We start from the raw sequence: 18,265 nt of genomic DNA on the forward strand, positions 1-18,265 counted from the left end.
TGGTAAATGGGTTATGATGGAAAGAATAAAATAAGGGTATGGAATAAACAATTAATGTTAGTAGATGAGAAACAAAAAAAAAGTGTCCATCTTCCTCCATAGCTTGGCGAATGTCCTAAAGGAAGAAAGAAAAATTTTGTTCATCTCTTTTCACTCTCTTGTTGGCCGAAAATACTAAGGTTAAGGAAGGAGTTTTGCTTCATACTTGGTTTGGAAGAGGATTAGGAAGAGGTTGGCTAAACTTGCATCAAGATTAAGGTATGTTTGAGGTTCATGCATGTTTTAGTTGCTAGCTTAATGTTCTTGTTAGCCCATGGTTCAAATCCTTGTTATGTCATGGGAATGAAATTCGCCAAAGTGAATGTGGTGTTAATGCCATTGCATGTTAAATAACAAGCTTGAAAGTGATACATGTGATGGAGGATTGAAGATTCTTAGATTTTCTTTTAGCATTTTTTTGAATGAGATACTAAGTTCTTTGTTTCACCATGACCAAATTGAAATGGTGTGGTGTTGTGGTATTCGCCATGATATATCCATAAGTATAATTCATGCATGTTGCATGGTAAGTAAGATTTAAGCTTTGGAAATGTGTATATATTTGGATATAAGCCACTTGAGAATTGCCCTTGCACCTACATGAATATATGTTTGCACATGATGGATTGGTATGACATATATACTAATTCAAAGTGTATATTTGCTTGTGATGATGTGTTGATTATGAAGTAAATAAGAGATGTGCAATGAATTACGATATGTAATGTGTTAGTAGTAAAATGTATGCTGTTTTTTTTGTGTGGTACTAAGTGTATATTCGCCACATGAGGGGTAATTAGTGTGCATGCATTCGGTTTGAGGCAAGCATATTGATGCCTATTCTTGGCTTAGAAAATTCGCTAAGAGGAATATTAACTAATGTGTTGAGTTCGATTTATGATTTCGTACATATACAACTTTGATGCCTAATGTATATAAGGGCCAAGTACTTTGAACTTCACGTTGATGTTTGAATGTATTGAATTGCTTGTTGTGATGTAAAATGTGCATGACCATTGTGTATTTGAGCTAAAGGATGGCCATATGACCATTTACACTCCTTGTCATATTCGCCATAAGCTATCATGATGAGATTTTAATAAGTTAAATTTGTGTAAATTAGCTCAAGAGCAAAGGGAGCTAAATCCGATAAAGGGAAGGAAAAAGTAGTTGAATAGCCGTCGAAATCGCTCGACAACATTCAAGGTAAGTCTTCGAGTGATGACCCTACTTGAATTATATCAAAATTATGCTCCTTGTTTGTGTGGCCATTGAGCGAAATAGTAAAGGTTGATAGATATTTTGTGTTAGAGCTTTAGTAACGAAAATGAACTATGGACGTGTCTTGAATATTGATATATATGTAAGTGAACATTGGAAATATATCCGGCTAAGACCGAAGGCATTCGTGCGAGTTGATATATCGGGCTAAGACCAAGGCATTAAATGCGAGTTGATATATCCGGCTAAGACCCAAGGCATTCGTGCGAGTTGATATATCCGGCTAAGACCAAGGCCTTTGTGCAAGTCACCAAACCGGGTTATGACCAAGGCAATCGTATGAAGTCGCTATATCCGGTTAAATCCGAAAGTATGTGATTCGAAGTGAGCAATCTTGCTGTGAAAATTTCAGCTTATACACTTGTGAAAATTCCAGCAATGAGGTATGTTTGTATGTGCTTGTACTAATTGAATTCTTACAAGTAAGTATCGCTAAGTTGATAAACGAGCTACCGGCCTTGGGCTAAGTTGTTCTTTTGTGTATGAACATAAGGGTCGGTGATGTGAAATAAGTATGAGTATGGGAATGTGAATTAGTAAAGTGGTTTAATTAGCCATGTGAATAAAATACCTTAGTCAAAGCTGATTTCATTGCTTGAGACTTACTAAGCATTAAAATGCTTACCCGTTGCTTTGGCTCTCTGTTTTATAGGTTTATTTCGTTAGCTATCGGATTCGGGATCAAAGAAGTCGAAGTCATCCACACTATCGAAGCCCCATTTTGGTACAAATTTTGGTTGAACTTTGAAATGGCATGTATAGGACCATCCTTTGTTGAAGGTCATGTACCTTCGGTTTGTGTAAACTTGGATAGCCATGCGAAAATGGCTTATATACGCGTTTTAGCATAGAACTATAATCGTTTGTATGTTGACCCTTATGAGGTATGGAATTATTTTGAAACGATTAGCCATTGGAATGGTTAATCATGATCACGCTTTGTGCTATGTATGTAAAAGGGCCAATTGAATCATGGAAAGTATGAAATAGGTAAAGCCTACTAAAGGCAGATGCTGACAGCAGCAGTGACGTGGATGTGAAAAATCACTAAAAATAGTAGGAATGGTATTAAATAGCAAATAAATTATGTAAGTGTACCTTGATGAATCTACTTTCATATGGAAGAAACGAAATGGTCATATGAGTTATAAGTTAACAGATTTTAAAGTTCTTGTGAAATAGGGCCAGAACGGTTTCTGGATCCCCTGTTCCAACTTTGGAAAATCATTGTAAATTAACCAGAGATAATTATGAGTCATTCCATATATGTGTAGATTCCTCTCTGAGTCTAGTTTCTATAGAAACAAACGGCATTAGTATTGAAGCCCTGTACAGGAGATATCCAATTCGTAACGCACAAAGGTCAGTGTAGTCGATCCCTACAACAGGCGAGACTTTAACTAATAAACTGTACTAATTGGCTCGACCAAAATTCTAGAAAAAATATGTAGATGGACATATGAGTCTAGTTTCAGGAAAAATTTACGGAACTGATTTTCGAGTTGTAAAACTCAAGTTATGAATTTTGGAGCGACTAGTACTCAGATTGGCAGCTTGTCTGAAAATTGTCAATAAGTGGGTTGAAGTTCATTAACACCTCGCGTTCGACTCGCGACGGTCTCGGGTTCGGGTGTTACAATTTTATTGGTATCAGAGCTACGGTTTAGTCGATTCTAGGACTACCGTAATGCGTTTGGGGTCTAGCTATACATGCCATTTTATGTGATTATATGATAGTGTGGTGATTTCGACGTTTGAACTTGTGTTTATTTATAGTAATGGATCCCGATCCCAACCGAGCGATAGCTGATGATGTGGAGAGTGTGGCGCTGCTCCCGCACAAGGGACAGCGCCGGCGGACTCTCAACCTGTTGCTAGTAATCCGAATGACGAGGCTAGACAAGCCTTTTATAGCGTGATGAATGATTGGTTCAACCAATACATTCGAACTAATACTACTGTTCCACAACCTCCATTCCCAACAAACACACCCAAGACCTACAATGCCTCCGTAATTGACCAAATAAGGTCGAATAAGCCCCAGTTGATAGAATCCGAAAACATGGGGCTACTGAATTTAAAGCTACGGATAGTGATGATGCGAAAGCAAGTCAATTTTGGTTGGACAACACGATCCGTACTCGATGAGCTATCTTGTACACCGATGAATGCCTAAAGTGTACCATCTCCTTGCTACGTGATTCTCGCCTACTATTGGTGGAGTACTCGACTGTTGTGCCCCGCGAACAAGTAACTTGGGAGTTCTTCCAAACCGAGTTTCGGAAAAAGTATATCATCGAGATTTATGGACCAAAACGAAAGGAATTTCTCGAACTTAAACAAGGTTCCATGTTTACATCGACTATGAACGAAAATTCGTGAGGCTTAGCCAGACGCGAGAATGCATTTCTTGAAGTCGTGATGTAAACGCTCAAGATGGATGAATGATGAGATAAAGCTGTATGTTGGCATTTTGGAAATCCGAGAGTTTGTGACTCTCGTCGAGCGGAGATGCAAAGCCGAGGAGTTTAGTATGGAGAAAAGGAAAGCGAAGCGGGAGCAAGGGAGTTTCAGAAGAGGTATTCGGGAAGCCCTTCCAACATCATCAAAGAAACTTAGAGATGGCTTAGGCCGATCTAGAGACACTTCGGGCTTTTCTAGACGAGATCGCGATCGACCCCGTGACCACACGAATCACTTCGATCGCCAGAGTGGGAATGATCGACGAGAGAGGACGAGTGCCGATGATTGTGGCAAATGGCATTTTGAAGTGTAGATTCCGTGACCGCTCTGTTACAAGTGTGGATCAGTTGACCACTTCATTAAAGATTGCCCGAGGTTGTGCAGGCAGAATGTAGATCGGAGTGGGAAACCGGTACTACCACCGCCGAGGTAGACCATCCGGAAATACGGGCAAGGCTAGTGGTGGTCGAGAGGATCTAGAGATGTGCGACCAGATCCGAGGCTCGCGCCCAGCTAGGACTTATGCTATACGCAAGACGCGAGGATGCCTCCTCGCCGGATGTTATTACTGGTACTTTCACTCTCTTTGATACTAATGTGATTGCTTTGATTGACCCCGGTTCTACTCATTCTTATATATGCGAAACCTTAGCATCCGAAGAAGACTTTGCCTATTGAGTCTCATCGAGTTCGTAATTCGGTGTCAAATCCTTTGGGTCGTTATGTGCTGGTCGACAAAGTGTGTAAGAAATGCCCCTAGTAATTGAGGTACTGCTTTCCCGGACTTGATGCTTTTGTCGTTCGATGAATTTGATGTTATTCTTGGATTGGATTGGTTGACCGTGCATGATGCGGTTGTGAATTGCAAAAGCAAGACTATTGATTTGAGATGCGCAAACAACGAGATGATCCGAGTTGAGTCTACGAACTTGAAGGGGTTGCCAGCTGTAATATCATCAATGTTGGCCCAGAAATATGTAAGAAAAGGGTGTGAAGCATACCTTGCGTATGTACTTGATGATAAGGAGTTAGGAATAGAACCCAAATCTGTGCCGGTGGTTTGTGAATACCGGACGTTTTCCCAAGAATTGCGGGTTTGCCACTGTTCGGAGATAGAGTTTGGCATTGAGCTTGTACCTAGGACCACACCGATTTCGATAGCTCCATATCGTATGGCACCAACGGAATTAAAGGAGTTGAAAGCTCAGTTGCAAGAGTTGATGGATAGAGGTTTTGCTCGCCCGAGTTTTTCACCTTGGGGTGCACCAGTGTTGTTTGTGAAAAAGAAGGACGGAACCATGAGGTTGTGCATCGACTATCGTCAGCTTAATAAAGTGACAATAAAGAACAAGTATCCGTTACCACGTGTCGATGATTTGTTCGATCAACTGAAGGAGCCTCGGTGTTCTCAAAAATAGATTTGAGATCGGGCTATTATCGATTCTTGAATCCGAGATTCGGACATACCCAAAACCGCCTTGAGCGAGATATGGTCACTACGAGTTCTTAGTGATGCCGTTTGGGCTCACTAATGCCCTGCGGTATTTATGGATTTGATGAATCGGATCTTGAGATCATATTTGGATCGGTTCGTAGTTGTGTTCATCGACGACATCTTGGTCTATTCAAGAGATGAGACCGAACATGCGAGCACCGAGATTAGTGTTGCAAATTTTACGGGATAAGCGCTTATATGCTAAGTTTAGCAAGTGTGAGTTTCGGTTAAGAGAGGTTAGCTTCTTGGGTCACGTGGTATCTCGATCGGGTATTCGAGTCGACCCAAGCAAAATTTCAGCCATACTTAATCGAAACCTCCAAGAAATATTACCGAGGTTCGGAGCTTTTTGGGACTTGCGGTTACTACCGACGGTTTGTAAAAGGATTCTCGATGATAGCCACACCCATGACTAAACCGCTTCGTAAAGATGTCAAGTTTGAATGGACGGAAAAGTGTCGAAAAGTTTTGACCAATTGAAAACTCATTTGACGGAAGCTCCAAGACTAGTACGGCCGAATCGGCAAAGAGTTTGTCATCTATAGTGACGCCTCCCTACTTGGGTTAGGTTGCGTATTGATGCAAGAAGGTCGAGTTGTGGCCTATGCGTCGAGACAATTAAAGCCACATGAGAAAAATTATCCGACCCATGATCTCGAATTGGTCGCCATCGTATTCGCTTTAAAGATATGGCGACATTACTTATTTGGTGAGAAGTGCCATGTGTATTCGGATCACAAAAGTCTCAAATATTTGATGACTCAAAGAGACTTAAATCTGCGACAAAGACGTTGGCTCGAGTGTTAAAGGATTATGAGCTGGTCATTGACTATCACCGGGAAAGGCTAATGTGGTTGCGGATGCCTTAAGCCGAAATCACTTGCTTGTTTTACTGACGATGAATGTACACTTGTCTATCCTACCCGACAATGTGTTAGTAGCCAATTAATGTACCAAACCATTGTTGACTCATCAAATTCGTGAAGCTCGGAAAGTTGATGAGGAGTTGCGTGCAAAACGGGCTGAGTGTGTTACGAACAAGGAATCGGAGTTTCAAATTGATGATGACGATTGTTTGAGGTTCGAAGTCGTTTGTGTGTTCCAAAGAATTGAACTTATTTCGATAATTCGAACGAAGCTCATTGTAGCCGAATGGCAATCCACCCGGGAGTACGAAGATGTACAATGAGTTGAAACGTCGGTTTTGGTGGCATGGTATGAAACGAGACATCTCCGACTTTGTTGCAAGATGTTTAATATGTCAACAAGTGAAAGCGGAGCATCAAGTGCCTTCGAGGTTACTTCACCGATCACGATACCCGAGTGGAAATGGGATCGAGTCACAATGGACTTTGTGTCCGGACCGCCGTTGTCGCAAGTAAGAAGGATGCAATTTGGGTTATTATTGATAGATCGACTAAGTCGGCTCACTTTATCCCTCGTGCGTATGGATTTTCATTGGATAAACTAGCTGAATTGTACGTTTCTCAGTTGTGAGATTACACGGGTACCGATTTACATTGTGTGGGATAGAGATCCGAGGTTCACCTCGCGATTTTGGAAGAAATTACAAGAAGCATTGGGCACCAAGTTGCATTTCAAAGACCGCCTTTCACCCCCACACCGATGGTCAATCCGAGCGTATAATTCAGATACTTGAGGATATGTTGAGATGTTGCATCCTCGAGTTCGGTGGTTCGTGGGAACGGTACCTACCTTTGATTGAATTCGCCACAACAATAGTTTTCAATCAAGTATTAAGATGGCGCCTTACGAGGCTTTGTGCGGGCGTAAATGCCGTACACCATTGTTTTGGACCGAGCTCGGTGAGAACAAAATTTTGGAGTGGATTTGATTAAAGATGCTGAATGAAAGTAAAAGTAATCCGTGAAAATCAAGATAGCCTCCGATCGTCGTAAATCGTATGCGGATTTGAAACGAAAGGACATTGAGTATCGTGGGAGATAAAGTGTTTCTTAAAGTTTCGCCAGTGGGAAAAGATACTCAGATTCGGCCGTAAGGGCAAGTTGAGCCCGAGATTCATTGGGCCGCATTGAAATCTCCGAACGAGTTGGCCCGATTCATGTATCGTTTGATCTTGCCCCGAACTTGAAAAGATTCACAACGTCTTCCATGTTTCAATGCTTGACGCTATAGATCTGATCCGTCGCACGTAATTAGTCCATCGAGGTTGAAATTCAAGCCGATATGAGTTATGAAGAAGAACCGATTCGTATTCTAGCTCGTGAAATGAAAGAGTTGCGAAACAAAAGGGTTCCGCTAGTGAAAGTGTTATGGCTCAAACACGGATAGAAGAAGCTACTTGGGAACCCGAGAACTCTATGAAAGAGCAATATCCAAACCTATTTACGGTAAGATTTTCGGGACGAAAATTTCTAAAGTGGGGAGAGTTGTGACAGCCTTTAAACGACCCTAGTCGAAATGTGGTTTGGGACCACAAAACCAAGGCATAAAAATAATTTAATATTTATTTTATTGCCTATAATGTGTGTTAACTCATGTGTGATATTTTTATGCTTTGATTTAGAATTATAGATGTGAATTTCACTAGAAAGGACCTAGTAATAAACTTTGAAAGTATGAGGGAAAATGTGTGATGACTAATTAAAGGATGCATGCAAAACAATGGACTTGCATGTCAAATTTCCCCATAGCTAGTGGCCGGCCATGACAAGGATTTATGGGCAAAAATCATGTCATGAAACATGTTTGGTAAATGGGTTATGATGGAAAGAATAAAATAAGGGTATGGAATAAACAATTAATGTTAGTAGATGAGAAACAAAAAAAAAAAGTGTCCATCTTCCTCCATAGCTTGGCGAATGTCCTAAAGGAAGAAAGAAAAATTTTGTTCATCTCTTTTCACTCTCTTGTTGGCCGAAAATACTAAGGTTAAGGAAGGAGTTTTGCTTCATACTTGGTTTGGAAGAGGATTAGGAAGAGGTTGGCTAAACTTGCATCAAGATTAAGGTATGTTTGAGGTTCATGCATGTTTTTAGTTGCTAGCTTAATGTTCTTGTTAGCCCATGGTTCAAATCCTTGTTATGTCATGGGAATGAAATTCGCCAAAGTGAATGTGGTGTTAATGCCATTGCATGTTAAATAACAAGCTTGAAAGTGATACATGTGATGGAGGATTGAAGATTCTTAGATTTTCTTTTAGCATTTTTTTGAATGAGATACTAAGTTCTTTGTTTCACCATGACCAAATTGAAATGGTGTGGTGTTGTGGTATTCGCCATGATATATCCATAAGTATAATTCATGCATGTTGCATGGTAAGTAAGATTTAAGCTTTGGAAATGTGTATATATTTGGATATAAGCCACTTGAGAATTCGCCCTTGCACCTACATGAATATATGTTTGCACATGATGGATTGGTATGACATATATACTAATTCAAAGTGTATATTTGCTTGTGATGATGTGTTGATTATGAAGTAAATAAGAGATGTGCAATGAATTACGATATGTAATGTGTTAGTAGTAAAATGTATGCTGTTTTTTTTGTGTGGTACTAAGTGTATATTCGCCACATGAGGGGTAATTAGTGTGCATGCATTCGGTTTGAGGCAAGCATATTGATGCCTATTCTTGGCTTAGAAAATTCGCTAAGAGGAATATTAACTAATGTGTTGAGTTCGATTTATGATTTCGTACATATACAACTTTGATGCCTAATGTATATAAGGGCCAAGTACTTTGAACTTCACGTTGATGTTTGAATGTATTGAATTGCTTGTTGTGATGTAAAATGTGCATGACCATTGTGTATTTGAGCTAAAGGATGGCCATATGACCATTTACACTCCTTGTCATATTCGCCATAAGCTATCATGATGAGATTTTAATAAGTTAAATTTGTGTAAATTAGCTCAAGAGCAAAGGGGAGCTAAATCCGATAAAGGGAAGGAAAAAGTAGTTGAATAGCCGTCGAAATCGCTCGACAACATTCAAGGTAAGTCTTCGAGTGATGACCCTACTTGAATTATATCAAAATTATGCTCCTTGTTTGTGTGGCCATTGAGCCGAAATAGTAAAGGTTGATAGATATTTTGTGTTAGAGCTTTAGTAACGAAAATGAACTATGGACGTGTCTTGAATATTGATATATATGTAAGTGAACATTGGAAATATATCCGGGCTAAGACCCGAAGGCATTCGTGCGAGTTGATATATCCGGGCTAAGACCCGAAGGCATTCGTGCGAGTTGATATATCCGGGCTAAGACCCGAAGGCATTCGTGCGAGTTGATATATCCGGGCTAAGACCCGAAGGCCTTTGTGCAAGTCACCAAATCCGGGTTATGACCCGAAGGCAATCGTGCGAGTCGCTATATCCGGTTAAATCCCGAAAGTATGTGATTCGGAAGTGAGCAATCTTGCTGTGAAAATTTCAGCTTATACACTTGTGAAAATTCCAGCAATGAGGTATGTTTGTATGTGCTTGTACTAATTGAATTCTTACAAGTAAGTATGCGCTAAGTTGATAAACGAGCTACCGGCCTTGGGCTAAGTTGTTCTTTGTGTATGAACATAAGGGTCGGTGATGTGAAATAAGTATGAGTATGGGAATGTGAATTAGTAAAGTGGTTTAATTAGCCATGTGAATAAAATACCTTAGTCAAAGCTGATTTCATTGCTTGAGACTTACTAAGCATTAAAATGCTTACCCCGTTGCTTTGGCTCTCTGTTTTATAGGTTTCGCTCGTTAGCTATCGGATTCGGGATCAAAGAAGTCGAAGTCATCCACACTATCGAAGCCCCATTTTGGTACAAATTTTGGTTGAACTTTGAAATGGCATGTATAGGACCATCCTTTGTTGAAGGTCATGTACCTTCGGTTTGTGTAAACTTGGATAGCCATGCGAAAATGGCTTATATCGTTTTAGCATAGAACTATAATCGTTTGTATGTTGACCCTTATGAGGTATGGAATTATTTTGAAACGATTAGCCATTGGAATGGTTAATCATGATCACGCTTTGTGCTATGTATGTAAAAGGGCCAATTGAATCATGGAAAGTATGAAATAGGTAAAGCCTACTAAAGGCAGATGCTGACAGCAGCAGTGACGTGGATGTGAAAAATCACTAAAAATAGTAGGAATGGTATTAAATAGCAAATAAATTATGTAAGTGTACCTTGATGAATCTACTTTCATATGGAAGAAACGAAATGGTCATATGAGTTATAAGTTAACAGATTTTAAAGTTCTTGTGAAATAGGGCCAGAACGGTTTCTGGATCCCCTGTTCCAACTTTGGAAAATCATTGTAAATTAACCAGAGATAATTAGGAGTCATTCCATATATGTGTAGATTCCTCTCTGAGTCTAGTTTCTATAGAAACAAACGGCATTAGTATTGAAGCCCTGTACAGGAGATATCCAATTCGTAACGCACAAAGGTCAGTGTAGTCGATCCCTACAACAGGCGAGAATTTAACTAATAAACTGTACTAATTGGCTCGACCAAAATTCTAGAAAAAATATGTAGATGGACATATGAGTCTAGTTTCAGGAAAAATTTACGGAACTGATTTTCGAGTTGTAAAACTCAAGTTATGAATTTTGGAGCGACTAGTACTCAGATTGGCAGCTTGTCTGAAAATTGTCAATAAGTGGGTTGAAGTCTGTTAACACCTCGCGTTCGACTCCGGCGACGGTCTCGGGTTCGGGGTGTTACACCAATTATGACCATGACTAGCCATGCCAGAGGCTAATCATCACCAACCATCTCCCTACTACACTATAGCCATATCATGAGTATAGCACTGAAAATAAATCAGCCACGACATATGGCGTAATAATCGAGTAGACCTCAACCAATACTCAACCAAAACCGAATTACTAAGACTTGTGACCAAACATCATAAAACCAAATCCAACAGAACATTTATGCCATTTTCGCATGGCTAAAAGGTTACATACCAAATTGCAAACAAACATAATAGCCTATACATGCCGAAATGTTCTCCTAGACCAACTAAGATGAAAATACCAAAAGTTGCTAGCCGGTGTGATGACTTCGACGAAGGTCCCGAGCACACAAAAATGGATCAAGAACCTAAATAAGCAACAATTAAGCACACTAAATGAGTACATAACTCAGTAAGTCATAAGCACTACTCTACCATCCAACAATAATAATCATAAGTGAAAAACAAATAATACAAAATCAATTTTTCCAACCATAACAAACTATGCTACAATTTCTTAAATTTTTGGTTCGATCTCATGCCAAGTCCTTCAGTCAAATCAAATGCCAAGTCAGCCCAATCGATTTAGATCCATTTCCTCAAGTTTGGAACAACGATGCACTAGATAAATTTATGCATACACCGCACAACCTCAATTTCGATATTTAGTTAGTAGCTCAATCACTTACCTCGTTCATGCACAATTTATATCAACAACCGAATGTTGCACACATAGTGCTTATTATGTTCGCACACATAGTGCCATAGTAAATCGCACACATAGTGCATTTGAGATTCCTCATGCTTCAACCTCCCAATCGGCACACATAGTGCCACATAATTTTGCACACATAGTGCCCTATGTTGTTTCATCATGGTAAAGCAATTTACTTAACTCAAATTGTACATATGGTCATATTAATAAGTAGGAGAATCACTCTGAAAATATCTATCCAAGGAGTTCTCACAAAAGTGCTTAAGGACTTACCTTGTGTTGGGTATAACGATTCGACCCGGCTACTCGATGTCCTTGGCTTTGCCCTTGCTTGATTCCCTTCTTTAACATCTCGGGCTTAATAAATAAATTAACTAGTTTAATCATCTTGCTAAACATTTATAATTCAATTACACATGCATATGTATGTTTGTATATTCGCAACCACTCTTACTAATTACCCATTTAGTCGATTATACACATAATTAAAGGTAACATCACGAATGGGCATACTTATGTATATATATATATATACATAACCGAATGTGCACCAAAATTTGATTCAACATCACCTACATACTCACTTTGATGGCGAATATATATATACATGTACAATGTCATCTATAACATCATCTAAACACCTAAATTCTTCTCATGCACACTTGATCGACTTTTTCCCAATCTAGCATAGCTTCACCTCTATTTGTAATATCATATAAATCCACATGTGACTACATTTCTTAAGTTCAACATCTTAATGCCCATTATAGCCACTCCCATAATCTAAATCTAAAAATCGGCAACATCCCTTTCAACTATGTTGGCGAATACTCATTCTCTTCTTAGTCCTAAATTCGGCACCTCCAACAAAATGACTTAACAACTTCATCTTTCATGCTAACATAACAAGCAACTTAACACATCCATATAACTAACATGTTAATAGCATCAAGGTATCAATTAAAATTTTTAAGCTTCTTTGTCAAATCCCAACTCTCCAACAACCCCAAATCCAACCATGGGATAGATAGAATTCAAACTAACAACCAAAAATATACATGAATTTAAAGGAATAACTTCAACATACCTCAACCTAGATACAAGTATGGCCGAACTTCTCCAAAGCTTTTCTCTCTTTCTTTTACTTGGTTTTTCGGCTAAAGGATAGCAAGGATGAACACACCCTTTTTTTTTGTTCATTTTCTTATTATTAATCTTTATTCTCCTCTATTTTAGTTACTTACCAATATTAAATAATAAACAACATAATCTTGGAAGAATGAAGCCATGCTTGGCCAGCCACTCAACAGAATTTGGGCATTTTGACATGCAAACCCAAATTTTCATATTTCAATACTATTTGGTCCTTACTTATTTACCTATCAAAATTTTCTAAGTCTCTCAACTAAATCCTTTCAAGCAAGATTCACATTCCTAAGATAAAAATTAAAACATCAAATTTTTATACAAGTACTACCACACATATAAGGTATGCAAATAAAATTTTAGCTAAATTTTATGACTCGGTTTTGTGGTCCCGAAACCACATTCTGTAACACCCCTTACCCGTTACCGTCGCCGGAACAGGATACAATGTATTACCAGAATATAACACATACCATTAAACATAACCGAGATATAAATATGTCATCCAATTTGATAGTGCATCGTATAACATATGTCTTGAACAATATTAGCCAACTTTAATGGCTTGTACAAAGTAGCTGGTCGAGAAATCTTGTAACTAATATTTTAAACCTAGACAAATATGACACGTAACAAAATAATTAAGCCTACTATACATGCCATAATTCAAAGCGTTTAGTTCAAATACCTAAAGTATGATAGTGCGGGTAGATCTTCACGATCCTTAACTCTGAGCAAGCGAAGGACACTATAAGACAAAGAGAGAAACAAAGTAAGCTTATAGCTTAGTAAGTAAGTATGTAAATACTAATTAAAGAATCTAACATGTTTACACAACAATTCAAGTATATCTACTTTAACTTCACTATTCATTCCACTTTGATTAAGCTGTCTCTGCTGCGTCATATTCACTAAATAAATCATAACTCGAGTTACAAAACTCGAAATTTAAATCCGTAAAATTTCCCTGAATCTAGACTCATAAAGCTTTTTACTAATTTTTTTATATAATTTTTGGTTCAGCCGATTAGTACAGTTTATTAGTTAAAGTTTCCCCTGTTACACAGCTCGACTGATCTGACCTCTGTTCACTACGAATTGAATTTCTCTCAGTACACAATTCAAACAACCCTGAAGTCTGTTTCATTTAAAACTAGTCTCAATAAGGAATTTATGAATGTAAACTATATTTCTTAATTTGCTTTGTACAATTTTTAATGATTTTTCAAAGTTGGAACAGGGGATCACGTATTCATCCTGAGCAAGTCACATACAATTGTAAATATCTCAAAATATAGAATTCCTTTGCTTGCTCTGTTTCTTTTATATGAAAGTAGACTCATTAAACTTTAATTTCACATCTCATTCAACCTCTAATTATATTCCTCCTATTTTTTGTGATTTTTCAAAATCACATCACTGCTACCATCTAAAAACAGTTTTAATGCTAATTTCACTCTTTCACACATTCTTTATGCTAACCTCATTTTATCTTATATATGTATATACCACAAATCATTTTCACCACATTTCATTCACCATAAGTGTAGGTCCAAACCATAATATCACCACAAAACCATCCCGTTGAACAATTCGGATCAATCCTCGATATTTAATGGTTTTGACACACCCCACCATCATACTTCGTTTAGTTCGGCTCTCTTGTACACATGGTGAACACTTAGTACCACTCATGCGACCTAACCGATTTGTCTCGTAGCTCTCTTGTCTACATGGTGTCCTTCACTTGGAATCACGCATGCGACCTAGCTACATTTATCTTTCACGTAGCTCTCTTGTCTACATGGTGTCCTTCACTTGGAATCACGCATGCGACCTAGCTACATTTATCTTTCACGTAGCTCTCTTGTCTACATGGGATACATCTCGTATCACACATGTGACCTAGCTACTACAGGGTGTCTCGTAGCTTTCTTGTACACATGATGTGCACTCAGCATCATACATGTGACCTAGCTACGCTCCTCTATTTCATTCGATCTCTCCAGAATGTTCAACAGGATCTCTCTCTCTATATTTATTTCCATTCTTCCAATAGTCGATTTATATTTTAACATCAGCTAGTATATTTATATAATAGGCTGAAATATAAGAATGTACATGAAATTATTGTAATATTTACATACAAACTTACCTTGGTACAAAATGTGGAAATTTTGCAATTTAGTCCAAAACTTTTTCGTTCCCAGATTCGAGATCAATTCGCGTCTTTCTTGATCTATAATAACACATTTAGCTCATTTAATACTCATACTATTTATTTCAATCCAAAAATCACATCATGGAAAAATTACATTTTGCCCCTAACTTTTACAAAATTACAATTTTGCCCCTAGGCTCGGAATTTAATTTCAGCCCTTATTCTTATATTTTATGATATGCTGAACATTTTCTCTTCTACAACAACATCAAATTCTCACTCTATCATATACTTATGAACAATAGGTATTTTTCTGGAATTATCTTGCTTTTACTCGTTTTCACTTAAAACCGAGTAGCACAAGTTATTTAACATAATTTAAAACCTCATATTCTATCATAAAACATCAAAATACACAAATTTCACCTATGGGTATTTTTCCAAATATGAACCCTAGGTTAAATTATTACTAGCATAAGCTTAATCGAGCTTCCGGATTCCAAAAGCGTAAAGAACATTAAAAGCGGGCTTGGAATCACTTACTATGGAGCTTGAAAATTGAAGAAACCCTAGCTATGAGAGAGGGAGAATTCGGAAGCAACTAAGGAGGATGATGATCAATTTTGTGTTATTTTTCCCATTTTATTTCATTTAATATCCAAATGACCAAAATGCCCTCCTTACTAAACTTTCAAAATTTCTTCCATGTCCTAATTTTGTCCATGAACTTAAAATTGGTCAAATTGCTATTTAAGACCTCCTAATTAATATTCCAAAACAATTTCATACTAAAAACTTCCTTGGATGCAAATTTTGCAACTTATTCGATTTAGTCCCTACTTTCAATTTAAGCACTTTAGGCATAGAATTTCATCACGAAATTTTCACACAATCATGCAATCATATCATAAACCCCAAAATAATTATAAAACAATTATTTCTATCTCGGATTTGTGGTCACGAAACCACTATTCCGATTAGGCCCTAATTCGGGTTGTCACAATTCTCCCCCTTTTGAGATTTTCGTCCCGAAAATCTTACCCCAGAAAGAGGTTTGGGTCTTTGTTTCCTCATAGCTTCCTCGGGTTCCCACGTAGCCTCTTCTATGCCATGTCGTGCCACAATACTTTCACTAAAGCTATACTTTTATTTCTTAAGCTGTTTAACCTCTAGAGCCAAAATCTTTATTGGTTTCTCCTCATAGGTCATATCCGATCGAATCTCAATTTCATTGGGTAAATCACATGTGAAGGATCGAACGATAACGTCGCAACATTGATACATGAAACACGTTATGAATTCTTTCTAACTCTGCGGTAAGGCCAACCGATATGCCATGGTCCAATTCTCTCGGTAATCTCGTGACGCCCAATAAAACGCGGACTCAACTTGCCTTTTCGACTAAATCTCGAATCTTTTTCCATGGTGACACCTTCAAGAACACTTTATCACCCACCGAAATTCAATCTCTTTTCTTTTTAAATCGCATATGACTTTTGTCGATCTAAAGCGACTTTCAAGCAATCCCGAATTACTTTTATTTTCTCTTGGTTTCTTTAACTAGATCAACTCCATGAATCTGTTTCTCACTAAGCTCGGTCCAATATAAAGGAGTCCGACACTTACGACCATACAAGGCTTCATACGGTGCCATTTGTATACTTGATTGATAAGCTGTTATTGTAGGCAAACTCAATCAAAGATAGATATTTCTCCCAACTACCTCCAAATTCTAAAACACAAGATCTAAGCATATCTTGAGTACCGGATTACTCTTTCCGTTTGACCATCTGTTTGTGGATGAAATGCGGTACTAAAGTTCAATTTTGTACCCAAAGCTTCTTGTAACTTTTTCCAAAATCTCGAGGTAAATCTTGGATCTCTATCGATATTATAGACATAGGTACTCCGTGCAACTTCACAATTTCAGCAATATATAATTCGCTAATTTATCAAGTGAGTAATCAGTGCGTCTTGGTATAAAGTGGGCTGACTTTGTTAATCTATCAACCACTACCCAAACAAAGATCCTTCTTTTTAGGAGTTAAAGGCAAACCGGTTACAAAATCCATGGTAATCTTGTCCCATTTCCACTCGAGCACCATTACCGGTTGAAGTAATCTTGAAGGCACTTGATGTTCACTTTTACTTGTTGACAGATCAAACACTTGGTTAGAAATTGAAATGTCCTTTTCATACCGCCACCAATCTGACTTCTTTAAATCATTATACATTTTGTGCTACCAGATGAACCGATAAATGACCATTGTGCGCCTCATGTAATATTTTTCGAATCAATTTATCGTTTTTGGGCACACATATCCTGTCTCGAAACATCAAGCAGTCATCTAGTCCAACTCGAAAATCGAGTCGTAACTCGATTTGCATTGAGTTCTCTTGATCGCAACTCACTATCATTCTTTTGAGCATCACAAATCAAGCGGAGAAATAACGGTTTAGCTCTCATCTCTGTTAAGATTGACCCATCATCGACAATGCTAACCCCGTGTTCATGGCTCTCAAAGTAAAAAGAAATTTTACGCTTAAGGCGCCAAGAACTACATTTGCTTTTCCGGATGGTAATCAATCACTAGATCATAATCCTTTAATAATTCAAGCCATCTTATTGTCGCAGATTCGGATCCTTTTGATTCATCAAGTATTTCAAACTTTTGTGATCAAGTAAAATTTGGCATTTTCACCGTACAAATAATGTCGCCAAATCTTCAAGGCAAAAACAACAATGCCAGCCCAAATCATGTGTAGGATAGTTCTTCTCATGCGGTTTTAAGCGTCTCAAGCATAAGCTACCACTTTACCCTCTTGCATCAACACACATCCAAGGCACATCAATGATGCATCACTATAAATTACTGAACTCCTTTTCGACTCAATTTGTACTAAAATTGGTGCTTCATCAATCGTGCTTTCAACTTTTCAAAGCTTTGTTGACATTTATCAGTCCATTCGAACTTAACATTCTTTTGCAACAACTTAGTCATAGGAGAGGCAATCATCGAAAATCCTTCAACAAAAGCGTCTATAATACCGGCTAAGCCTAAAAGCTTCTAACCTCGGATACATTCTTGGGCGGTTTCCAATCAACGATCGCAGAAATCTTGCTTGGATCCACCGAATACCATCACCGAGACTATATGCCTCAAAATCCGACTTCACGAAGCCGAACTCACTTTTACTAAACTTGGCAAACAGTTTCTTTTCTCTCAAGATCTGCAATATAGTT

The 18,265-nt window shown here is 38.2% G+C and overlaps 1 long non-coding RNA gene across 1 annotated transcript; it reads left to right on the forward strand.

The window, feature by feature from the left end:
- The first annotated feature begins 1,196 nt into the window (after positions 1-1,196).
- On the forward strand, positions 1,197-10,137 carry LOC128296346 (uncharacterized). Its single transcript, XR_008286925.1, has 3 exons — positions 1,197-1,245; positions 9,176-9,259; positions 10,002-10,137. It is a non-coding gene; the product is annotated as an uncharacterized LOC128296346 (long non-coding RNA).
- Positions 10,138-18,265: the final 8,128 nt, after the last annotated feature.

This window comes from Gossypium arboreum, chromosome 8 (genome assembly GCF_025698485.1).
Source record: "Gossypium arboreum isolate Shixiya-1 chromosome 8, ASM2569848v2, whole genome shotgun sequence".
In the NCBI taxonomy this organism is placed as follows: Eukaryota; Viridiplantae; Streptophyta; class Magnoliopsida; order Malvales; family Malvaceae; genus Gossypium; species Gossypium arboreum.